Below are 26,428 nucleotides of genomic sequence, written 5' to 3'. Positions count from 1 at the left end.
TTTAAGAAGAAGACAGAAGCGGATGGTAATGTGACCATCTATAAAGCTCGGCTTGTCGCTAAGGGTTATCGACAAGTTCAAGGGGTTGACTACGATGAGACTTTCTCACCCCTAGCGAAGCTGAAGTCCGTCCGAATCATGTTAGCAATTGCCGCATTCTATGATTATGAGATATGGAAAATGGACGTCAAAATGGAATTCCTTAATGGTTTCCTTAAGGAAGAATTGTATATGATGCAGCCGGAAGGTTTTGTCAATCCTAAGAATGCTGACAAGGTGTGTAAGCTCCAACGCTCGATCTATGGGCTGGTGCAAGCATCTCGGAGTTGGAACATTCGTTTTGATGAGATGATCAAAGCGTTTGGGTTTACGCAGACTTATGGAGAAGCCTGCATTTACAAGAAAGTGAGTGGGAGCTCTGTAGCATTTCTCATATTGTATGTGGATGACATACTGTTGATGGAAAATGATATAGAATTTGAACAAGTGTTTTTCAATGAAGGATCTTGGAGAAGCTGCTTACATATTAGGCATCAAGATCTATAGAGATAGATCGAGACGCCGCATTGGTCTTTCACAGAGTACGTACCTTGACAAGATATTGAAGAAGTTCAATATGGATCAGTCAAAGAAGGGGTTCTTGCCTGTATTGCAAGGTACGAGATTGAGCACGGCTCAATGCCCGACCACGGCAGAAGATAGAGAAAAGATGAGTGTCATCCCCTATGCCTCGGCCATAGGGTCTATCATGTATGCTATGCTGTGTACCAGACCTGATATAAACCTTGTCATAAGTTTGGTAGGAAGGTACCAAAGTAATCCCGGCATGGAACACTGGACAGTGGTCAAGAATATCCTGAAGTACCTGAAAAGGACTAAGGATATGTTTCTCGTTTATGGAGGTGACGAAGAGCTTGTCGTAAAGGGTTACGTCGATGCTAGCTTCGACACAGATCTGGATGACTCTAAGTCACAAACCGGATACGTGTATATTTTGAATGGTGGGGCAGTAAGCTGGTGCAGTTGCAAGCAAAGCGTTGTGGCGGGATCTACATGTGAAGCGGAGTACATGGCAGCCTCGGAGGCAGCACAAGAAGCAATCTGGGTGAAGGAATTCATTACCGACCTAGGAGTCATACCCAATGCGTCGGGCCCGATGACTGTCTTCTGTGACAACACTGGAGCTATTGCCCTTGCCAAGGAGCCCAGGTTTCACAGGAAGACCAGGCATATCAAGCATCGCGTCAACTTCATTCGTGAAAGTTTTCAAAATGGAGACATAGATATTTGTAAAGTACATACGGACCTGAATGTGGCAGATCCGTTGACTAAACCTCTCCCTAGAGCAAAACATGATCAACACCAGAACTGTATGGGTGTTCGATTCATCACAATGTAACTAGATTATTGACTCTAGTGCAAGTGGGAGACTGTTGGAAATATGCCCTAGAGGCAATAATAAAATGGTTATTATTATATTTCCTTGTTCATGATAATTGTCTATTGTTCATGCTATAATTGTGTTATCCGGAAATCGTAATACATGTGTGAATACATAGACCACAACACGTCCCTAGTGAGCCTCTAGTTGACTAGTTCGTTGATCAAAAGATAGTAATGGTTTCCTGACTATGGACATTGGATGTCATTGATAACAGGATCACATCATTAGGAGAATGATGTGATGGACAAGACCCAATCCTAAGCATAGCTCAAAGATCGTGTAGTTCGTTTGCTATAGCTTTTCCGAATGTCAAGTATCATTTCCTTAGACCATGAGATTGTGCAACTCCCGGATATCGTAGGAGTGATTTGGGTGTGCCAAACGTCACAACGTAACTGGGTAGCTATAAAGGTACACTACGGGTATCTCCGAAAGTGTCTGTTGGGTTGGCACGAATCGAGACTGGGATTTGTCACTCCGTATGACGGAGAGGTATCTCTGGGCCCACTCGGTAATGCATCATCATAATGAGCTCAATGTGACCAAGTGGTTGATCACGGGATCATGCATTATGGTACGAGTAAAGTGACTTGCCGGTAACGAGATTGAACGAGGTATTGGGATACCGACGATCGAGTCTCGGGCAAGTAACGTACCGATTGACAAAGGGAATTGTATACGGGATTGATTGAATCCTCGACATCGTGGTTCATCCGATGAGATCATCGAGGAGCATGTGGGAGCCAACATGGGTATCCAGATCCCGCCGTTGGTTATTGACCGGAGAGTCGTCTCGGTCATGTCTACATGTCTCCCGAACCCATAGGGTCTACACACTTAAGGTTCGGTGACGCTAGGGTTGTTGAGATATTAGTATACGGTAACCCGAAAGTTGTTCGGAGTCCCGCATGAGATCCTGGATGTCACGAGGAGTTCCAGAATGGTTCGGAGGTGAAGATTTATATATAGGAAGTCAAGTTTCGGCCATCGGTAAAGTTTCAGGGGTAATCGGTATTGTACCGGGACCACCGGAATGGTCCCGGTGGTCCACCAGGTGGGGCCACCTATCCCGGAGGGCCCCATGGGCTGAAGTGGGAGGGGAACCAGCCCCTAGTGGGTTGGTGCGCCCCCCTTGGGCCTCCCCCTGCGCCTAGGGTTGGAAACCCTAGGGGTGGGGCGCCCCACTTGGCTTGGGGGGCACTCCACCCCCCTTGGCCGCTGCCCCCTTTGGAGATTGCATCTCCTAGGGCCGGCGCCCCCTTAGGGGTCCTATATATAGTGGGGGGAGGGAGGGCAGCCGGACCCGAGCCCCTGGCGCCTCCTTCTCCCTCCCGTGACACTTCTTCCACTCCCTGAGCTTGGCGAAGCCCTGCCGAGATCACCGTTGCTTCCACCACCACGCCGTCGTGCTGCTGGATTTCCATCAACCTCTCCTTCCCCCTTGCTGGATCAAGTTGGAGGAGACGTCTTCCCAACCGTACGTGTGTTGAACGCGAAGGTGCCGTCCGTTCGGCACTAGGTTATCGGTGATTTGGATCACGACGAGTACGACTCCATCAACCCCGTTCTCTTGAACACTTCCGCTCGCTATCTACAAGGGTATGTAGATGCACTCCCCTCTCCCTCGTTGCTAGATGACTCCATAGATTGATCTTGATGATGCGTAGAAAATTTTAAAATTCTGCTACGTTCCCCAACACTTGCCGATGCAAGTATGACTTAACAAACATATTTTCTTTTTCCATGGTGGCGTTTTGAAGGAAGTGCGGAATGGCATGCCCTCCTTTTTCTGTTTTAGGGAAGCATGGCCGCTTACTTTTTTTTAGAAGAATATGGCTGCTTACTATGTCTACCATGGAAAATCTTGGGGCCTTTTAAGGCCCTACCTGGCACAACATGAAGCCCATAGAAGAAATTGATGTTGTTTTTCTACCTCTATTTAATTTTTCAATATGTCTTCAATCACGATTGAGGAAAAAAGGCATTAGAAAGGTGTCTTGGATTTCCTTTCGTAAAGGCGTTCCGAGAAAGCCTTCAAATGTCCCTTGTTAGCACACATCTATGAAGAACACCTTCGTACATGCTCAATTAATGGCATTCTAGAAAAAAGACAATCATATATAGTATTATATGGAGCATTTTGCAAAAATTCCCATATATTTAGAGGTGTTTTCGAAAACACCATAATATATCAGTACAACCGGCGGCTGATATGGCAAGACAGATATAATGAGGATGCTTCTATCTAACACATAATTGGGATAATGGATTGGTTGCCAAACTATGTTACGAGAAACCTAAGGCCGTTGTTCGAATCAAATTTCACATTTTTTTTTCAATTTAGTGTGAGCCATTCCACGCTTGGAAACAACGTAGTAATTCATTTAGCCCCATATTGCTTACCGATCTAAATTTTTGTTTCTTTAGATGGAGAGCCGCGCGATGTCTCGTGAGAAATCTCTAACCTAAAGCAAAAAATGACACTGTGCGGTATGATTCCGTTCGGCTTATCGTGTACTAGCCCTTTCTAGTCCCCTACAGCACATACTACAAAAGAGCCTACACGCCCGACATGCGTTCTTGGCAGTTGGCTAGACATGCCGGCAAACGGCCTCACACCCACTAACAAATGGGTCCAAAGTGGTTTACATAGCCCTAGTCAACCGTAACCCTCCATTTCTATTTGTAGTGAGCGGATGATTTAGGTAGACCACCTAATCCCCGTGCATGGGCCGGGGATCACCTCGAAACACGCAACCCCTAACCCCCGTCGGCACTTCTGGGTCGACCCATGTGGGGATTGTCCTTGTTTTTTTTCCTTTTTTTACTTTCTATTTCCTTTTCACCTTTTTGCTTCTTGAAAAAAATGATCGGATTACATTTTTTGAATTTCAAAGAATAATCACGAATTCAAAATATCTTATTCAATACCAAAATGCGTACGAACTACAAAACATGATCCGGATTCACAAAAAGCACGTATATGATAAATGTTCCCGGATTTCTAAAAGTTTCAAGTATTTGAAATAATTTTAAAAAATCCAAAACAATTGAACCAATATTCCCAACTTGAAATAAATAATCATAAATTTGAAATATATTTCCACAATTTCAGAAAATGTTCGTGAAATTCAAACATTATTCTCGTATTTTGAAACCTGCTCCCAATTTAATTATTTTCTCATATTGAAAAAAATGTTCATAAATTGAATTTTTTTGTCATAATTCAAAAAACAATGTTTAGATTTTTAAAGTAGCTTACGGATTTGGGAAAATATTCGTGAATTCGATTTTTTTTTGCGAAATTAAAAGTAGTTCTTTTGTTTCGTGAAATACCAAGAAGATTGAAAACTGTTCTTGAGGTACAAAAAAGCATATGATTTTTAAAATAATATTCAAGGGTTTGGTAAAGTTCACGAGTTTGAAAAAAAGTTCTTGGACTGAAAATACAAAAATCCTGGAAGAAAACCAATAGAAAAAGGAAAAGGCCAGGATCCACCGGAATGAGGGATGTCGTCAGAATTCTAAGTGGGCCGTTGGATGGGATATAGTTCCTGAAAAGGCGATATAGTTTGTATTTTTAATTTTTAACCTTTTTTAGCTTTACTTATTTTCTTTTCAATAATCTTAAGTATTTATAAATATTATTTCAAAACTTCGAAAAATGTTTGATTTTTTTAAAAGCTATTTTGAAAGAAAACGTTTAGAATTTCAATAGGTTCCTGCTTACAATTTTTCCATAAATTAAAAAAATCTGTATTTTCAAAAAACGTTTAGGAATTTAGGAAAAATATTTTTTCAAGTTTCTTTATTCACAAATTCCAAAAATATCATATTCTCAAAACAGCAATTTCACAAAATTTTCATGTTTCACAAAAAATCTTCAGAATTTAAAAAATAAATCTTGTTTTAAATTTTGTTTACAAAATTCAAAATATTTTTGCTTTTTCACGGAATTTAAAATGTCTTCTCATTTTTCAAAAAAGGTTCAAAATATAAACGAAGACCAAAAACCTGACATGCTACGAAATGCACAATGAACCGAGGCTGCTACAGTACTAGACCACTACAACGCCAAAGACCATGCTACACTATAGAAACCAACCGTGCTACCATGCGAAACCTTTGCTACAGTACCTAGTCGGGCATCACTGTCTACATCACTCCTCTATTTGCCGCAAAGTGCTGTAAATAGTGGATCTCGGTTTGAGTACGAAGGTGATCTGCAAAAGCGCCCTCAAAGATCCAAGCATCAAAAAAGCCTAATAGGCATTTCCCTTCAGGATTGTATTAACTAACTTAAGAAGCTAGCTACATCACCCCGTGAAGCCAATGGTCGTCTAGTTACAATGAGGCCAAAATTGCTCCCAATCCCTGTCGTAGAAACGACAGCAAGCCACCACTACTCATCTCGGCTTTGGACTCCTGCCTGTGAAACTAGATGGAAGCGTTGAACCCTTTGCTCGGGCCGCGGTTGTATATATATGATGTGTGCCGTGGGTTACAAGAATAGAGATCGAGGAGATCGATCATGTTCGGTACAGGATGTTTGAGGAGATAGAGCAGAAGAAGAGATAGAAAGAGATACAAGTTAAACACCTTTCCTATCCCTATACAACATCTTCTAACACCCCCCCTCAATCTAAACCTCAAGAAACTTTTGCAAGGTTAAGATTGTACTTGAACTCGTCCAATCTCCTCATGGTGAGTGGTTTTGTGAAGCCATCAGCAAGTTGATCTCCAGTAGGTACAAACCGAATATCAAGGAGCTTTCGAGCTACCCTTTCTCTGACAAAGTGGAAATGAACTTCAATATGTTTAGTGCGTGCATGAAAAACAGGATTAGCTGAAAGATAGGTTGCGCCAATATTATCACACCATAATCTTGCAGCTTGTGGAGCCTTGATTCCAAGTTCATAGAGCAAAGTCTGTATCCACATTACTTCAGTTGTGGCATTTGCCAAAGCTTTATATTCAGCCTCTGTACTTGATCGTGAGACAGTAGCTTGTTTTCTTGCACTCCAGGATATAAGATTAGTTCCCAGAAACACAGCAAAACCACCTGTGGACCTTCTGTCATCAGCACACCCAGCCCAGTCTGCATTAGAGTAAGCAGTAACAAGCAGAGATGGAGACTTGGTAATTTGAAGTCCAAGTCCTTCAAAAAACTTAAGATACCTCAAAATACTTTTGACTGCAGTCTAGTGAGTTGTTCTAGGTGCATGTAAATACTGACATACCTTATTCATAGAGTAAGAAATATCAGAACGTGTAAGAGTCAAATATTGCAAAGCACCCACAACACTTCTGTAATTAGTTGCATCCTCTGGTCCAAGAGCTTCTCCACTTTCAAGAGTAAGTTTCTCAGAAGTTGAAATCGGTGTGCTTACAGGCTTACAATGTTGCAGTCCTACTCTTCTGAGTATGTCAGTAGTGTACTTTTCCTGAGTAAGAAGAATACCATCCTTAACCTGCTTGACCTCTATGCCAAGGAAATAGTGAAGATCTCCCAAATCCTTGAGAGCAAACTCCAACTTAAGATCTTTAAGCAAACAAGTGGTAGCATCTGAACTTGAACTTGCAACAATTATATCATCAACATAAACAAGTACAAATATAGTGATATTACCCTTATGATAAAAGAACAATGAAGTATCTGCTTTGGATGGTGTAAACCCAAGTTGTTGTAACTGCATGCTCAACCTTGACTACCAAGCTCTTGGGGCCTGTTTCAAACCATACAGAGCTTTATCCAACTTACAGACATGATTTGGCATGCTTTGATTCTCATATCCAGGTGGCTGCCGCATGAACACTTCTTCCTCAAGAACACTATGAAGAAACGCGTTCTGAACATCTAGTTGTCATAAACTCCAACCTCTGGAAATAGCAATAGACAATACAAGTCGAATAGTAGCTGCCTTAACAACATGACTAAATGTATCTTCATAATCAATACCAAATCTCTGCTTAAACCCTTTGGCCACTAACCTAGCCTTGTATCTGTCTATGCTTCCATCAGATTTTCTTTTTATCTTATAGACCCATTTGCAATCTATGACATTGCTGCCCTTCCTTGAGGGTACTAAGTGCCAAGTTCTATTTTTCATAAGCGCATCATATTCATTATCCATAGCCTTTTTCCATTCTTTATGATCTAGAGCATCATGCAAATTAACTGGTTCTCCAACACTACTAAGAAAAGCATGTTTGACACGATCATATCGTACCGTACCATCATTGTACTCTTTATTTTTGATGATACCTGACTGTGATCGTGTGTGTCGACGAGGAGCCTGAGAACAAACTGCTGATGTAGGCACATAAGATCCAGGAGCATCTGGAGGCGCAGAATTATCCACAGAAGATCCCGGCACCAGATCCAAGGACGATTCTACACCTGTTTCTAATTCTGTCGGCGCAGGTGCAGGCGATCTCCTGTCGCCAGCCGAATCAGCCATCGTATCCCGCGCCTCGTCATCCCGCTGACAAGTGGCGCGCGGTGATAGAGTCCCGCCCGCGCCTGGGCTGGCGGGGTCCACCCGGTGGGGGCTGTCGGCCACGCGCGTGCGTGCACCCGCGCCTGGGCTCGCAGCCTCAGCCAACCGCACATCGGGACAGGCGGGGTCCACCCAGTCGGCCACTGGCACGCGAGAAGATGCATGCAGGGGAGAGCAATCCTCCTGGGATCGCGCGCCGTCAGGCGCAGCAGCTCTGACGCGGGTATCAGCATGGGATCCGGCGCCGCTGCCAGCCGAATCAGTGTTGGATCCTGTGCCTTTTTCGTCCGGACCCGCACACATAAAATGACGGCCAGAATCTGTAGAAAAACAATTTTCCATGGAATTTTTCACATGATCAGCTTTAGTTAATTCACCCCCGTGATCAGGAAGAAGGGCTATTTCACCACGAAGGAGGGCGCCTGCATTTGGATGAAGCTTGGCAAATGGAAAGAGATTTTCATCAAAAACGACATCTCTAGAAATATAAATACGTCCAGTAGCAATTTTTAGGCACTTATAGCCTTTGTGGAGATTGCTATAGCCAAGAAAAACGCATTGAGTAGAACGAAACTCAAGCTTATGATGATTCACTAGTAGAAAAAGGGTCAAACATGAAGCGCATTAGTGCTGGTTTGAATTTGAGCCGGCACTAATGTGTGCATTAGTGCTGGTTCCAATGGCTAGCCGGCTGCTCTCATTAGTACCGGTTCGTGGAGAACCTTTAGCACCGGTTCGTGCCATGAACCGGTACTAAAGTGAGTGGTGGCAGGATGTTGTCAGTCCGGGGCCCCTCCAGCACCTTTAGTACCGGGTCGTATCACGAACCGGTACTAAAGGTCGTCCTACATAGACCCTTCGTCCACCCGAGCTCGCTCTGTTCTTCCCCTTTCCCCTCTCCTCTCTGTTCTTTTCCCTCTTCCTCTCAAGCTCATCACATATTTTGCCCAAAATTTGTCAAGATTTGAAGTCCCCCATCCATTCAAATGATCACAAAGGTTAGCAACTTTGTCCTTTCATCTCTCATTGCTAGATTAGCTCATGCAATGCTTTATATAGTGATTGATTTTTGAGTTTAGTAATTTGGGAGGAATTATATATATGTGCTAGTATTTGATTTATATGCAATTTGAGGTCAAAAATAACACTTAGTTTGCATATGTAGGTGTGGTTTACTTAGTACCTTCTAAATCTCCGTCGTAACCACCGTCGATCGCTCGCAACGTCCCGTCGCCGGCACCACCTTGTGGTGAGCCTCTTGTTCATGAAGTTTTATATAAAAATTTGATGTTTGTGTGATTTGAATATATAGTTACTCGTATAATTATCTTACCCATGCGTTGTTTGTTATACATAGTGCCATGGTTTTGATATCCGTCCCCGTCGGCCCTCGTCCGGGTTATGATTCAGATGTGGTATATTCTCTTTTAAAACTATTCATTGCATTTCGTGTTTATGACAAATTATGCCCATCAAGTTGACATAGATATTTGTATGTAGGAGGTAGTTGAACCGGAAATTCCAACCGACCCTATTGTCGAGAGGTTAAATTTAGTTGAAAGAGAAAACGAGGATTTGAAGGAAAAATTGAAAAGAATTGAGGGGGAGAAGATGGAATTGGAGTTGCATGTTGCCGATGTCGTCGATGATCACAAGATTAAGATGGAGAAAATGCGCTTGAAGATTAGAAAGATTAGAAAATATGCCATTCATAGTGAGGCTTGGTATCATTATGCTGTTGGATCAATTGTTACCTTAGTTGCGATCTTGATCGCATTTGTTGTTGCATTTAAATTCTTTAGTTAGAGAGTTATTTGTTTGTTGCATTTAAGTGTTGTATGATCTTTATGTATGAACTTTATGTATTGTATTAATTTGGTGTTTTCGGTGCTGTGTATTGAAGATGAGTCGGCAATGGATGTACGATGACCGATGCTCTCCCAAGTTTATTAATGGCGTGCGTACTTTTCTGCTTGCGGCTGAGGCAAACAAGCGGGCGGATGGTTTTATGCCTTGTCCATGTGCTGGCTGTAAGAATGGTCACAATTATTCTACGTCAAGAACCATTCACATCCACCTGTTTGATTCCGGTTTCATGCCCCACTATAATGTTTGGACCAAGCATGGAGAAAGAGGGGTTATGATGGAAGACAATGAAGAAGAAGAGGACGACGACAGCTATCCTGGCCATGGGTTCCCTGAATACGATGATACAACAATGAGGGAAGAAGCCGAGCCGGTAATGCGGGAAGAAGCTGAGCCGACAATGCGGGAAGAAGCTGAAGAAGAGGCATCGGATGAGCCCGTTGATGATCTAGGTCGGGACATTGCCGATGCAAAGAGAAACTGCGCAAGTGATTTGGAGAAGAAGAAGTTGCAGCGCATGTTAGAGGATCACAAAAAATTGTTGTACCCGAATTGCGTAGGTGACAAGAAAAAGCTGGGCACCACACTGGAATTGCTACAATGAAAGGCAGAGAATGGTGTATCTGACAAGGGATTTGGAAAGTTGCTGGTAATGATAAAGAATATGCTTCCAAAGGACAACGAATTGCCCGAGAGTACGTACGAAGCAAAGAAGGTTGTCTGCCCTCTAGGGTTAGAGGTGCAGAAGATACATGCATGCCCTAATGATTGCATCCTCTACCGCGGTGAGTACGAGGATTTGAACGCTTGCCCAGTATGCGGTGCATTGCACTATAAGATCAGCCGCGATGACCCTGGTGATGTCGACGGCGAGCGCCCCAGGAAGAAGATTCCTGCCAAGGTGATGTGGTATGCTCCTATAATACCACGGTTGAAACGTTTGTTCCAAAACAAAGAGCATGCCAAGGCGATGCGATGGCACAGAGAAGACCGTAAGAAAGACGGAAAGTTAAGAGTACCCGCTGACGGGTCGTAGTGGAGGAAAATCGAAAGAAAGTACGGGAAGGAGTTTGCAGATAATGCAAGGAACGTATGGTTTGGTCTAAGCGCAGATGGCATTAATCCTTTTGGGGAGCAGAGCAGCAACCATAGCACCTGGCCTGTGACTCTATGTTTGTATAACCTTCCTCCTTGGTTGTGCATGAAGCGGAAGTTCATTATGATGCCAGTGCTCATCCAAGGCCCTAAGCAACCCGGCAACGACATTGATGTGTACCTAAGGCCATTAGTTGAAGAACTCTTACAACTGTGGAATGGAACAGGTGTACGTGCGTGGGATGAGCACATGGGGGAAGAATTTGACCTAAAGGCGTTGCTGTTCGTGACCATCAATGATTAGCCTGCTCTTAGTAACCTTTCAGGACAGACAAACAAGGGATACCGTGCATGCACGCACTGTTTGGACGATACCGACAGTATATATTTGGCTAATTGTAAGAAGAATGTGTACCTGGGACATCGTCGATTTCTTCCGAGCAGGCATCCCGTAAGAAAGAAAGGCAAGCAGTTCAAAGGTGAGGCGGATCACCGGACGAAGCCTCGCCACCGTATTGGTGCTGATGTACATGATATGGTCAAGGATTTGAAGGTGGTCTTTGGAAAGGGTCCTGGTGGACAACCTGTTCCGAATGACGCTGACGGACATGCACGCATGTGGAAGAAGAAATCTATATTTTGGGACCTTCCCTATTGGAAAGACCTAGAGGTCCGCTCCGCAATTGACGTGATGCACGTGACGAAGAATCTTTGTGTGACCTTGCTTGGCTTCTTGGGCGTGTATGGGAAGACAAAAGATACACTTGAGGCACGGGAGGACCAGCAACGTATGCACGGAAAAGACGACATACATCAGGGTCATGCAAGCTACGCTCTTACCAAAGAAGAGAAGGAAATCTTATTTGAATGCTTGCTCAGTATTAAGGTATCGTCTGGCTTCTCATCGAATATAAAGGGAATAATAAACATGGTAGAGAAAAAGTTCCAGAACCTAAAGTCTCATGACTGCCATGTGATTATGACGCAACTGCTTCCGGTTGCATTGAGGGGGCTTCTACCGGAAAACGTTCGATTAGCCATTGTGAAGCTATGTGCATTCCTCAATGCAATCTCTCAGAAGGTAATCGATTCAGAAATCATACCAAGGTTAGAGAATGATTTGGTGCAATGTCTTGTCAGTTTCGAGTTGGTGTTCCCACCATCCTTCTTCAACATCATGACGCACGTCCTAATTCACCTATGTGAAGAGATTAATGTTTTGGGTCCTGTATTTCTACACAATATGTTCCCCTTTGAGAGGTTCATGGAGTCTTAAAGAAATATGTTCATAACCGTGCTAGGCCAGAAGGAAGCATCTCCAAGGGCCATGAAAATGAGGAGGTCATTGAGTTTTGTATTGACTTTATTCCTGACCTTAAGCCGATTGGTGTTCCTGAATCGCGGCATAAGGGCAGACTGGATGGAAAAGGCACGCTAGGAGGGGAACAAATAATATGTATGGACGGACATTCTCTCACTGAAGCACACTACAGAGTTCTACAGAATTCCGCCTTGGTGGCTCCGTATATGGATGAACACAAGAATTTGCTACGCTCCAAACACCCGAAGCGGTCTGATGACTGGATTACACGTGAACAAACCAGGAGTTTCGCCAGCTGGTTGCAGACACGTACCATTCATGACGCCTCTATTGAAGATGACCTGTACTTTCTGTCCCAGTTACCATCTTCGAATATAATGACTTTCAAAGGGTACGAGATAAATGGTAATACATTTTACACGATCGCCCAAGATAAGAAGAGCACCAACCAAAACAGTGGTGTCCGATTTGATGCAGAAACCAAGACGGGTAAGGAAACATATTATGGTTATATATAGGACATATGGGAACTTGACTATCGACGTGGTTTGAAGGTCCCTTTGTTTCGGTGCAAATGGGTCAATATGACACGAGGCGGGGTAACGGAAGACCCGCAGTACGGAATGACAACAGTGGATCTCAACAATCTTGCGTATGCAGACGAACCATTCGTCCTAGCCAATGATGTGGCACAGGTTTTCTATGTGAAGGACATGTCTACCAAGCCGAGAAAAAGAAAAGATAAGGAAGCGAATGCATCGTACGATGAGCCAAAGCGGCGCATAGTTCTTTCTGGGAAGAGAAACATCATGGGAGTGGATGACAAGACAGACATGTCAGGAGATTATGAAAAGTTTGATGAAATTGCTCCATTCACAGTGAATATTGACCCGAGCATCCAGTTAAATGATGAAGATTTTCCATGGCTACGGCGCAAAGGGACACACGCGAAGAAAAAGTTTCACACCCAAAGATCTAGGATGTGATCGGCTTCACTATCATCATTTTCTTCTATGTTTCACACCCAGGAGGGAATCTCTGTAATAGTTAGGGTAGCTAGTTATGTGTTTTGGCATTTGAAACGCAAAGAAATTTTATGTGCAAGCAAATTCTTTCATGCATTTACTGATTTTATCAGCTAAATGACCCTGAAATTGAAAAGCATTTCAAATGAACTCAGAAAAGGTTGAAAGTTGGCATGGTATCATAATTTCACCCACATAGCATGTGCAAAAAAGTAGAGCGGGTTACCGCAAAAACTGGATGCACTTCGTGTACAAAATGGACAACCTCTTTCGAAGTATCAGGGTTTCGGACGAAAACTCATCCGTTACAAAGGCATTTCATTTTTTAAATAACCTAAGCATTACCAAATTGAATATAATGATAAAACACACTAATATTAAACATAAGAAAAAAAAATCACTGAAAAATCTATTTTCAAAGTTAAGTTATTCACAAACTAGTGATTCACACAAATTTCAAATAATTAAAAATTTAAACTATTCAAATTTGTAAACTACCGGTACTAACAGAAAGTTTGTAATTTTTTGTACCTAAAGCAAAAATATTCACAAAGAAACTCTAAATACAACAAAAAACAACTCAAAAATAAATAAAACAAAAATAAATAAAGCAAAAAAAAGCCCACCTACTGGGCCACAACGGCCTGAATACGACTAGAAACCCAAATTCTAGTTGGGCTAGGATGCAGGCCCTCTAGCCTAGTAGGCCCAACAGGCATCGCAGAAGAGGTTGGCCCAGAAGGCCTGCTTAAGAGAGGAGCTCGAGACAGCAGCGACGGTGGGGCTTATAAGCAGGTGCGAGTGCCCTGGCCGCCAACCACACACACACACACACATTGTTATAGAAGTGTTAGCAATCTTTCTGTTTTTTAGTTATAGAATTATTAGAAATGTTAGTTTTAGTTATAAAAATGTTAGTTATATAGTAATGTTAGTTATATAGAAATATTAGAAATGTTAGTTATATAGAAATGTTAGTTATATTAGAAATGTTAGTTATATATAAATGTTAGTTATATATAAATGTTTTTTAGTTATAGAAATATTAGAAATGTTAGTTTTAGTTATAGAAATATTAGAAATGTTAGTTTTAGTTATAAAATTTAGAATTTGCATATATGAAATCACAATCCATCATTTAAAAAATGTTACTTTACTTTTGCGGCATATAGTATTTGTTGTCGACGATGCCTGGCCCGCATCCTCGCTGTCGACCCGTTCGCGACGACGTCCTGCTTCAGAGGACCCATGTCCGGGACTGGGCTCCGCCGGGCTGGCACTGGGAGGTGCTACCTTCAGGGGCGCGGCGCTTGGTGAGGAACCCGGCCCCGGGTCCCGTCGTCGACCCTCATCTCCTTTGGTGGCGTTCGCGTGGGCCACTTTCGGTGCGGAGGGAGCCGGCCCCGCCGGAGGTGGTACGTCGCCGTGTTAGGGAGGAGGACGAGCACGTCCATCGCTACATGGCTGTTATGGACGTCAGGTTCTCCAATACCTGGCAGGTTCTTTTGGGAGATCACCCGAGCTATGATCCAGTGATGGTTTCTTCTCTTTGGGTGTCCACCGCCCGCACCTCAGGAACCGCGAGTGACCTAGATTACTCTGTAGTATTCGATCTTTATTAGCTTGCTAGCTAGCTAGCTAGCTAGTGATGTATTCGATATTATATCTATTATTCGAGACGATGTATTCGAGATTATATCTATTATTCGAGACGATGTATTCGAGATTATATCTATTATTCGAGATGACGTATTCGAGATTATATTCGATGATGCTTATTATGTACTATGATTGATTCAGTTTTTCCTTATTAATTGATTGCATCCATGCATTGTAATTTGAATATATTTCTTTTGGATTAGTTAAACAAAACCTATGGCGGACAATACCGGCAGAGAGGGAGAAGAGGCCCTGTTCAATATCATACGCAATCCTCGCGGGCCAGATGATGATCAAAATGAAGAAGATTATGACGGCTCCGAATATCTAAACTACATCGGGAGGGTGATATGATATTCGATCACGACGGCCGAATTGATGAAGTCATGAACTATGAACATGACGAAGAAAATGTTGATCTTGAAACAACAAAGACCGGCGAGGTATATATATTTATATAAGCAGGCATTTGGTGATCATCACATGTTTTAAATGACTTGAAGATATATTAACGAATCGATCTTTCTTCTTTCAGCCATCCGGATCAAGCAAATCTTCAGGCAACAGGAAACAAGGCCCGAACAAAAAGTTGAAGGAGGGCGTAAAGTACAATATCTAGGCCATCAAACCTAATGGCGAACCATTAGCGCCTAAGAAGATTGCAGACAAGTGCATTCGTCAGTGCGGAGTTCTTGTGAAGGACCAACTCCCAATCTCCCTTCAAGAATGGAGAGAGCCAGAAAGCCACATCCAGGACTTACTTTTGTCGACAACAGACAAAAACTTCTGCTTTGGGAAACGCTCATGGAACATTTCACCCTACCAGATCATTTCACAGATGCAGATGTGGAGAAAGTCAAGGACGCTACTCTTAGGAAGATGGCGGTTGCATTCAAGAACCACAAGATTCTTGAATGGGCCAAGTACGTCAAGGGAGGAAGGAAGACTCCAGTATTCGAGGGAACACTAGAGAAGCAAAGTGCTCATTGGGACGATTTCGTGAAATTCAAGGATTCGGAATTATCTAAGGAATGGTCGAGAATAAATAAGGCCAATGCCGCAAAAAAGGATAAGTTCCATAAGCTGGGGCCAGGTGGCTGTGCGGTGGGAATGCCTAAGTGGGATAAGTCTGAGAAAGAGATGCTGGATGCAGGTGTCACTCCAGAAACATTGAGCTGGCCCCCCAGGTGCAGGACTTGGTTCTATGCGCATGGGGGGGAGTTGGACCCGAAGACAGGCAAAGTTTCGACGAAGGCATGTCTGGACGAAGCCAAAAATAAGCTACTTGTTGCAATAGAAGAGGCTCGATCGGGGGTGTTCGAACCCAACAGAGAGAACGACGAGCTTACGCGTGCCCTGGGAAATCCTGAACACCCGAGAAGAACACGAGGCATGGGCTCTATTCCGTGGTATGAGGGGTTTTCGGACTGGAACGCCGACTACAGAACCCGTGCGAGAAAGAAGATTGCGGAGGAGAAGAAGAGGAAGATGGAGGAGGAGCAGAGGAAGCTAGACTATGAATGCCTTCAAGGCCTAGAATCAGCGCACGCGGACTTGGCAGTCAAATTCCAGCGGCAGCAGGAGCAGATCGACTCACTTAGCCAGCAAAGGGGGTCTCAGCAGCTAGCCGATGATCCACCATTGGATAGCACCGTCCCATCCATGGCGAGAAGCAGCGTGGGTTCCGCCCCGGGCGACACATTGCTGGATAGCTACCCAGTGGATGACATCATGGAGAACACTAACTGCGAGCTACACTTCAAAATGAAGAACATATCCATGAAGGTGGTGGACGCCTCTGCTTTTACAAATCCCCCCGAGGCAACCTTCCATTGCAACCCGATTCCAGCGGGCTATGCTCGTGTCTTGGTTGATGAGGTGGTGGACCAATATTCGGGGCTAGAGCTTGACATTCCTGGAGGTGACGATGAGCACACACTGGGAGAGGCCAACCATCGTATCATCCTATGGAGAAAGGATTGCATCATCTTTCGAAGGCCACCGACACCGCGTCATCCGACTCCTCGTCGAAGTCCGCCACCGAGTCAGCAGACTCCCGCTCCTCCAAGTCCACCAACGCGTCAGGCCACTCCTCCTCCAAGTCCGGCATAGCTTCAGGCCACTCCTCCTCATCCAAGTCTGGCAAAGCGTCAGGCCACTCCTCCTCCAAGTCCGGCACAGCTTCAGGCCACTCCTCCTTCAAGTCCGGCATAGCTTCAGGCCACTCCTCCTCCTCCAACTCAGCCACGTCAGCCGTCTTCGCCGCCTCAACAATCACGGAAGAGAGCCGCCTCAGCTATGGTGCGTAGCGGTACAAGTCGAGGTAGTACTGGAGGTACAGGCGGAGGCAAGCGATTTCAATATGGTCCAAGCCTCGCGCCTCTTCCGCAGAGACCTTACGACAAGTCCGAGGAGGAAAACATAGACATATCGAAGGCCGAGGTGGAAGCCCATTTTGCACCGAAACCGCCATCGCCGCCAAGGGAGAAAGTGCCTGTGGAAAAGATTGACCACTTCATTCATATGGCTAGAGCACCAGCTCCCAAGCCTGTTGACACAGACTATGAGCGCCACATCAAGAAGTTAAATCGAGCACGTCTACAGAAAGAGGTGAGCTCGAGCTCGAGCAAATCAGCTGGAAAAAGGAGCGGTAAAACCGTTCCCCAGCTGGGAGAACAGGCGGTGCAATCAATCCCCCCGCTTGTTGTGCCAATAACACATGAGAGTAGGTGCGCCCAATATTATTGTGGGCAAACTATTAACGTTCCCGGGGTGGGCGATGTGGTAATAACCGAGGAGCATATTGCGCAGGCTGAAACGATCGGGATCACTGTTGGTCCTCGATATCGAGCCCATGTCTCCGACTAGAGAGGAGGAAATAAAACGGAAATATGTCCGGGGCCAACCTTTGGTCGAGCCAGACGAGGTCAATAAGCTCCCAACGAGAATGTATGAATTGTATCAATGGTACATGGACATTACCAAGATTTCCAATCGAGAGTCCCTCATGGTGAATGTCAAGAAGGATCATTACTACCATGAGAAAGCTGTGACCGTTGAGTATTCAGAACTATTTCAGTTATACAATCAAGATGCACTCGACAAATTTATCGTCAGTTGATATTGTCTGTAAGTGATTTCTTTCTGTAATTTAAGTCTCAAGCTAGCTATAGTGATCATTTTGATCAATCATTACCTGTAATTATCCTCACTATATTCTTTTCTGTGGTATTATGCAGGATGAAGATTTATGAAATGAAAAAAGATGGACGCTATGGCATTAGGTTCGTTGACCCAAATACCATTAATGAATACACATGGAAAATAGATTCATATTACGAAAAAAGTGTAGAGGAAAGCATGCTAGAGTTCTTCAAGCACCTCAAATACAATGAAGATATACTACTTCCTTACAACTTCGAGTGAGTCACACTGTCTTGTACTACAAATTCTATTTTTTCCTACTAGCTAGCTACATGTTTTTGCTTACATATGCCCGCTTAATTAAGACATGCAAACGTGTGTGCATGCAGATTTCACTGGATCTTGTTAATCATTAAAGTCGATGAAGGAACAGTTGAAGTACTAGACTCACTACTTAAGAAAGCAAGTGACTACACCATCGTGAAGGGGATAGTCAACAGGTATTTTCAATCATTATTAATTATATCTCGGCCTATTTAATTAGTTCGTCATTTCCTGATAACAATTATTAATAACTCATTTATTCATTTTCTTTGTCGGCGGGCAGGGCTTGGGCAAAGTTCATCAGGGTCACTCCAGGCCCATGGAAACAAAATCTGAAATGGTATCGACCCCAGGTAAGTAATTAAGTAGTACTAGCTAGCTGACATCTCTTTAATTATCATGCTTGATTAATTATTATTTGATCAAATTCTATTCTCGCAAAGGCCCTGAAGCAGGCGTTGGGGAATAATCTGTGTGCATACTACGTTTGCGAGAATATTCGCATGATGGCGTCCGAAAGGAGCAAATCTCAAAGACAGGAGTGGGTACGTTTGTCAGAACACTATTCACAATTTTTACACCATTAGCGATATCTAGTCACACAACTAATACACGTGCATATTGATCTCCTTCTTAACAGTTCAAAGAGGTGCGGGAGAAGCTCCTAACAGAGAAGCGCATAGAAGCAATTCAAGAGGAAATAGTGGGATTTTGCTCGACCAGGTCATAGATCCCAAAGGAGAATACTATTACCCGCTACCGCCCCCATGAACCACTTCCAATTGTTATCGTGCTCCGAAGGCACCAATTAGGCTAATGCCACTAGCTCCGAAGGCACCAATTAGGAGAAATTGTATATATATATATATATATATATATATATATATATATATATATATATATATATAGGGTAACGCTATTTTAAGCATGAGTGTAGAATAGCTTATTCTACACCCTGTAGTAACGTTATGTACAAAATCTAGTAAAACGGTGTACAAAATGTAGTAATTCGGAAAATATTTTTTTATCATCTATGTTTGTAATTTACTACATTTTTATGAAAATTACTATATTTTACATAGTGTGTTACCATATTTTGTATGTACTATTACTGGGGTGTAGAATAAGCTATTCTACACTCACGCTTAGTTTAGCATTACTATATATATATATATTATGATCGGTTCTACTAGAAATTCTATTTATATATATGCATAACGTGTACAATATGTAGTATCGTAAAATACCAGCAAACGAAAAAAAATTAAATGAAAAACACAAAATTAAATGAAAAAGAAATCATAAACCCAAAACTCCCCCAATCTTTTAATACCGGTTGGTGACACCAACCGGTACTAAAGGACTCCCTGCCCCCGAAGCTGGCTCGTGCCACGTGGTTGCCCTTTAGCACCGGTTCGTGCTGAACCGGTACTAAAGGGGGGGGGGGGGCTTTAGTGCCTACACTTTAGCGCCGGTTACCAAACCGGCACTAAAGGGCCTTACGAACCGGTGCTATTGCCCGGTTCTGCACTAGTGATTGTATGGACGAAGATTGGGATGACATGCACACCCAAAAGTTTTGAGAGAAGTATAGTCTGATTTTTGATGATAAAGGCATTTTAGTGGAGTAGAATTTCCAATAACTTTGCTAGGCAAACGATTAATAAGGTATGTGGCAGTGATGAAAGCTTCATCCCAATATTTAAGAGGCATGGAGGCATGAGCAAGTAAAGAGAGGCCAACTTCAACAATGTGGCAATGTTTACGCTCGGCAGAGCCATTCTGTTGATAAGCATGGGGACAAGACACATGGTGTGCAATGCCTATACTACGAAAGAAGGAGTTGAGCTTCTCATACTCCCCTCCCCAGTCACTTTGGACTGTCAAGATTTTTCTATCAAAGTGTCTTTCAACAAGTTTTTGAAACTCTTGGAATATAGAGAAGACTTCAGATTTATACTTAAGTAAATAAATCCAAGTAAACTTGCTGTAATCATCGATGAAACTGACATAATATTTTTTTCTACCAAAAGAATCTCGGGCATGTCCCCATACATCACTGAAGATAAGCTCTAAAGGAGCATGAGAAACACTACTAGACTTAGGATAGGGAAGTTGGTGACTCTTGGCACATTGACAAGCTTCACAAACCGAATCACTAATAGGACTATGTGACAAAGAAAGTTTGCCTTTATTGACTACTTGCTTAACTATGACCGAAGAAGGATGTCCTAAACATTGATGCCACCTTGCCAAGGAGGGCTTGATGATGGAGTAGACCTGACGATGCCTGCGACTAAGTGCTCCGGATGTGATGGGGTAGAGGCCGCCAATGCATCTACCGTGGTGTAGAAGTTCCCTCGTTGCCCGATCCTTTATAAAAAAGTAACGAGGGTGAGTTTCAAAGAAGACATTATTATAAGTGGCTAAACGAGACATAGAGGCAAGGTTTTTGTCGGCTTGAGGAACATGAAGAACATCTTTTAAGACTAGATCACGTTTAAGCATAGGGGAATTAATAAAAGCTTGACCAATGTGTCTAATATCCATACCTCCACCGCTTGCGGTGTGAATCTGATCATTGCCGTGATATTTTTCACGGAGAGCAAGCTGCTCTAGCTCACTTGTGACATGATCCGTAGCGCCGGAGTCAACATACCACACTCCTTGTCCTCCTTGATCACGCATAGCTGCAGCAACTTGACGAGAATCTGGAACGAAGTCTTCATCATAGCGGTGCCAGCAGTCCAAAACCTCATGGCCGGCCTTCTTGCAGAGTTGACAGCGAGGACGACCGCGAGAGGAGGAGGAGGAGCGGCGGCTAGTGTTGTTGTTGAAGCCACCGCCCCCTGTTCTGTTGGAGGAGTTGTTGTAGCTGCCGCCTCCTGTGTTGCCGTAGTTGTTGGTGTAGCCGTCGTCGCCCTGGGAGTTGCCATGCCCACGCCCACCGCCGCGTTGCGCTTGGTGACCGCGCCCACGGCCGCGTCCACGCGAAACGGCGTTGGCAGAAGATTGGCGAAAAGCGGCGCCATGAAGAAGATTGAGGCGGGCGTTGAAGCTCAGGAGCTGACTATACAGCTCCTGGATGGTGATTGGCTCCACCCGAGCGGCAAGGGCCGAGATGACTGGATTATAATCCATGTCCAGTCCGGCCAAGATCTTGGACACGATCTCCGGATCGGAGAGCGCGGCGGCAGTGCATGCAACTTCGTTGGTGAGGCTCTTAATCTTGCCAAGATACTCTGCCATAGTCATGTTACCTTTTTGCAGGTTCGTAAGCTCGATGCGAGTGTTGATGGCTTGCGCTTGGCTCTGGGCGGCGAACATGTCGTGGATGGCTTGCCAGACTTTTGCCGGCGTCTGGAGCGTGGCCACCTGCGGAAGGATGTCGCGGGAGAGGGAGCCCATCAAGTAACCTTGGAGTTGTTGCTGCTGTGCGTACCAGAGGGATCTGGCAAAGTTCACCACCTGTTCTTCTTTGCCGTCCTTGGTAACGGTGAGGGTGGGCGGCGGCGCTGGACTCTTCGCGTCAAGATGGTGCTCCATCTGCGCGCCCTTTATCTGGGGTAGGACGATGGCCTTCCAGAGGAGGAAGTTGCCTCTCGTCAGCTTCTCTTGCAGCGGCGATCGAAGGAAGGAGTTGATGGAGGTGGAGGTGGATGAAGATGCAAAGGTGGAGGAGGAGGCGTCGGTGGTGAGGGCACCCATGGTGCTCGGCGTCATGGCGGCGGAGGTGGTGGACATAGTTGCGGTCGCCTGGGGTAGCTAGATGCGATCTCTATTCAATCTGTCGAGGAAGAGTCTCTGTTACCATGTGAAACTAGATGGAAGCGTTGAACTTTTTGCTCAGGCCGCGGTTGTATATATATGATGGGTACCGTGGCTTACAAGAATAGAGATCGAGGAGATCGATCATGTTCGGTACAGGAGGTTTGAGGAGATAGAGCAGAAGAAGAGATAGAAAGAGATACAAGTTAAACACCTTTTCTATCCCTATACAACATCTTCTAACACTGCCTAGAGAATACATAAGTCTCTCAAGACGCTCATAATAGCACTGGAGGATATGTGGCACCTGACTGGTCGGTAAGACAGTCACGCAAGCCTTGGGGTAAACTTTTCCTTTAATTAGTGTCTTGTCCTTTTTTCAGTTCATTTGTAAAAGTAGATCGCAAAAATGCAAAGATGGTCATCATTTTTCTTTTCTTGTGCAACATATGTCAGGTCCTTTCTTCTGTAAAGGAGCGTAAAACCTTCGGTTAACATCTAATCGGAAGAGCTAATGATTTGATATCTGGACTAGCTCTTGAGAATGCACTACTGTAAAGGCTGAGTGTACTTAATGCCAACTTGATATTAATATATTATCCTTTATCAAAGAAAATAACACCTCCACAAACATTTTGTTAGTGTCACCCTTACTATGATGCATGTTTCCCTTCTTTCTTTGCAAAGAAAAACCATTAAATTCATGTATAACACGTACATGGCAGAGAAGATTGTGCCAGCAGCTGTGCCGCACGAAGCCGCCACGAACCTGCCGCCGTGCTTCTCCTCCCCTCTCCCCTCAGATCACAGGATCCGCGCCATCCCTTGCCGGAGCCGAGCCAGCCTATGCCAAAACCATGCTGCGCGTCCGTCTGAATCCACATGCCGGCGCACCTCGCACAGCGATGCCTCGCCGCCACCTTCCCTGGAGCCTGGCCAGGCTTCGCCGGCGGGGCTCCTCAACCGATGGCGAGGTGAGGGGGAGGAGTGGGTGGGGGAAGTGGCTGCGCCGGAGGGGGTCCCCCCAAGTCGTCAGAGAGAGGCAACGCGGGAGTAGGAGCCCAGCCAGAAAACTCAAGTCCTTGCGTTTCTCCTTCTTCAAAGGTTTACAAAATACATGCCGCTGCCACCCATCCATGCATCTGGATTGTCCCCGCCACATAGCAAGGACGTGGTGGTGTGCCGCCCTCTAAGGTAATTTTGTTATTGTTGTTTATTCTATTCACATTCCACACTTATATATATGTACCTGTAACTAATAAAAGCTACGCGGCACCTCCTATCATAACCATCCATTGTGGGCTCAGGTGCATGCCGATATGTGCAAATGAACAGCTGCCGCAGACGCTCAATCCTTGATGGGCCTAGTAGGGGCACTGTACATGACATGATGTCAGACTTGACCCAACACATGCTTTTGTCGACAAGCCCACAAGCCACGTGTGTCTGACCCGTGGTTTTTACTCACGCAATACTCGGCAGACATACTCTCGTCTCCTCCTTCCTCTTCCCATCTGCCATGTTTGACGAACAAGCTTCAAACGCCATGGATCTTGAGCCCAGAGAGCTTGCTCCTTGCAACAAGAACTCAGATAAAAACAATCCCGATATGGAAGAGCCCAACCGCACGAGCATGGATGTTGACGAACAAGCGGTGGGCACGTGTGCATCTCGGCAATGGAATCAAGGTGCGTTTCCTTCTCCATTTGCAATCTTCTTGACTTCTCAACCACTCCATCCCCATTGTCTGAACATTAATTCGTTCCACATAAAAAAATATATTTATCCCAGATCTGACGACCCTGTTTCTCGCTTGGAGGCCAGTTCGTTGATTCTGAAAGATGTATCGGCTGGAACTAATTGCCGGGAGGTCTTGAAGATGTCGAACACTTTGTACCAGATCAGTTCGTCAGCCTTGGTGTTCGTTGAATATGAACGTGACATGGAACAGCAGAAATAATTTATCTAGTATAATAATCAATGCACTGCTCCGTTCTGTACATGCAGAAGTCGACAACAAGGGTGACGAGACGCACAGAGACATATGAAGCCGGAAAAAGGTAGACCCAAAGACTAGCTTGCAGGCCTACGCCTGCTGACTACATTGTAGTATCACTGTTTACCTGGACAGGACAACTCCTCTCTAATTAAGCTTAGGCAGACTGATGCACTGCATGTGATGCTCTGAGCTGCGCATATCCCAACGCAAAATGGACTGCCCAGATAGCAGGTACCGTGAAGCTCGCGCTAGGAAAGAACTTTGCGTAAAAGCAAGGCCAACAGGGGAGAAGCCCAGTGGCAATATATTAAGAGAGAACTAGACAAAATGGCGCGCTCCGCCGCGTCCGACTATAGTCACGCTATCTGTGTGCAATTTTAGATGGACTCGGGCCACACATTCGTTGATGGTAGGTTGCAGCAGCGCATGTGTATATCTATCTTTTTCTCATGCTGAGAGACATCAACGCAAGTCGTACAAGATATGTGGTATGGACAACGAGTAAATCGTCTGATGACTTGACCCACCCCTCCAACTTCTTCATCCAGAGAATTAATCAAAAGCACAAATATTTGAGGCATAAAAATTCTTCTCTCCCAGTGAGTGGAAGAGGTGGCATAATGAACTATACCTAAATCTAGTTCAATTTCATGCAGGTGTCGGCGGCGAATCCTTCAGCAATTTTTTTATGTTACCATGCATTGGAAATGACATGGTAAAGGGGCAAGATTGTTGTCCATCTAAATCAAATGGAAGGAACATAACATCCTACAAACATGATTGAGAAGGAACAAAAATCTCTGATATTTTCCAAGAATAACAGGTAAGCGTTTGCATATTACATTTCATTCTTAATTTGTTTCCAACATGAACACATTAAGACATTTAACAAATAATCATGTGCTTTAGCAAGAACTTTCTGACCTATAGGGTGGAAAGCTGGGAGGATTCAAGCCTTATCTGTGTTCATTCTGTAGTACGTGAGAAGTGAATATTCTGTTCTTTGGCTTTTGCACTAGGCCGTGATTGATAGTGTAGATTAGGTTTCTAAAGCATATGTGTGGATAATGGATAAGAGGTGCTTGCTGATTAAGTTTAAAAAAGTCCGAGCCTTGGTCGATTTTGTGCAGATAATTAGACAGGCAATGAACTTCTTAAACTTGACTGCTTCGTTCTACTCGTACTAGACTGTTAGCAATGTTTGTTACCTAGCTATTCCTGCGTGCTCTTAGTTGTTGCCTGCTTTTAATGTTAGCACTTAGCAGGTGAGGTGAATAAGCTTGTGCGAGTGCTAGCGATCAATGGCGCCGCACCCGCATACACCCATCAATTAGTGGTACTCGACCTTTCCTTCTTTCTTTGATTCGGCTCGACACGAAGCTATACTGTTTGAGGATTTCAGCTTCAGGTCAGGTCAGCGTTGCAGCAGCCAGGGCATCCAAGAGCTGCCCACTCTTGCGCGCGCATGCGTCTTCGTCCTCGGCAACGCCTCCTCCCCCGATCCTCGCCCCCTTTCTCGTTCGTGCTCACCAATCATTGTCCCCGCAGACCCTGACCACAGCTCCGGCGGCTTCTGTACTTCCAGTGGCAACCCCTACCGGCCTACCCCATCTGCATCGTATTCTCACCGCCTCGCCTATCTGCTTCTCACCGCTGCCACTGTGTCCATGAGAAGAGTGGTTATTGGCCCGAACCTCCCTATAATGGCGAGAGCTGTGCGACAAAGCGCCGCAGAGTCCGGCAGCAGCAGCCTGAGCGCCCACATATCCACGTCTTCATCACCACCATCGGCCGACCACAACATGCTGATCTCATCCACCTCAAAGCACGCCGTCGTGTCTCCGAAACACATCACATCAGCAGGTCGAGACCCTCCGGTGCCGCTTGCCAAGGTCACCTCCAGAATGCCGACAGCGGCGCAGAAGATTGCTGGAGGCTCCAAGGGGCTGTTTGGATTGCAGCCCTCAGCTGCCGATCCAAAATTTTGGTCGTTGACTAGGCTTGGCATTCTGTTTGGATGGGCACCAATTTTTTGATGCGCCCAGCCCACCTCAACTCCTCCAGTTCAGTTTCACGCCAAATCATTGGCAAGTCTGGGGCGGCCAATTCTTACGCCAATTATTTGGCTTCCCAAGATTGGCAGGGCGTACACAGGCGAAAACCAAACAGCCCCCAAATCTCTCACTTTCTTGGTAGCTGGGCAGAAATGGGGAGAGACAGGGGCTGTTTGGATTGCAGCCCTCAGCTGTCGATCCAAAATTTTGGTCGTTGACTAGGCTTGGC

At 44.7% G+C, this 26,428-nt stretch overlaps 1 pseudogene; it reads right to left on the bottom strand.

Annotated features, from left to right (window-relative positions):
- Nucleotides 1-6,093: 6,093 nt before the first annotated feature.
- On the bottom strand, nt 6,094-22,122 carry LOC147981587 (uncharacterized; annotated as a pseudogene).
- Between the last annotated feature and the right edge of the window lie 4,306 nt (nt 22,123-26,428).

The sequence above is a fragment of the Triticum urartu genome, chromosome 3A, assembly GCF_056163025.1.
Source record: "Triticum urartu cultivar PI428250 chromosome 3A, HENAU_Tu73, whole genome shotgun sequence".
Classification (NCBI taxonomy): domain Eukaryota; kingdom Viridiplantae; phylum Streptophyta; class Magnoliopsida; order Poales; family Poaceae; genus Triticum; species Triticum urartu.
This window is presented reverse-complemented; position numbering and strand designations above follow the sequence as displayed.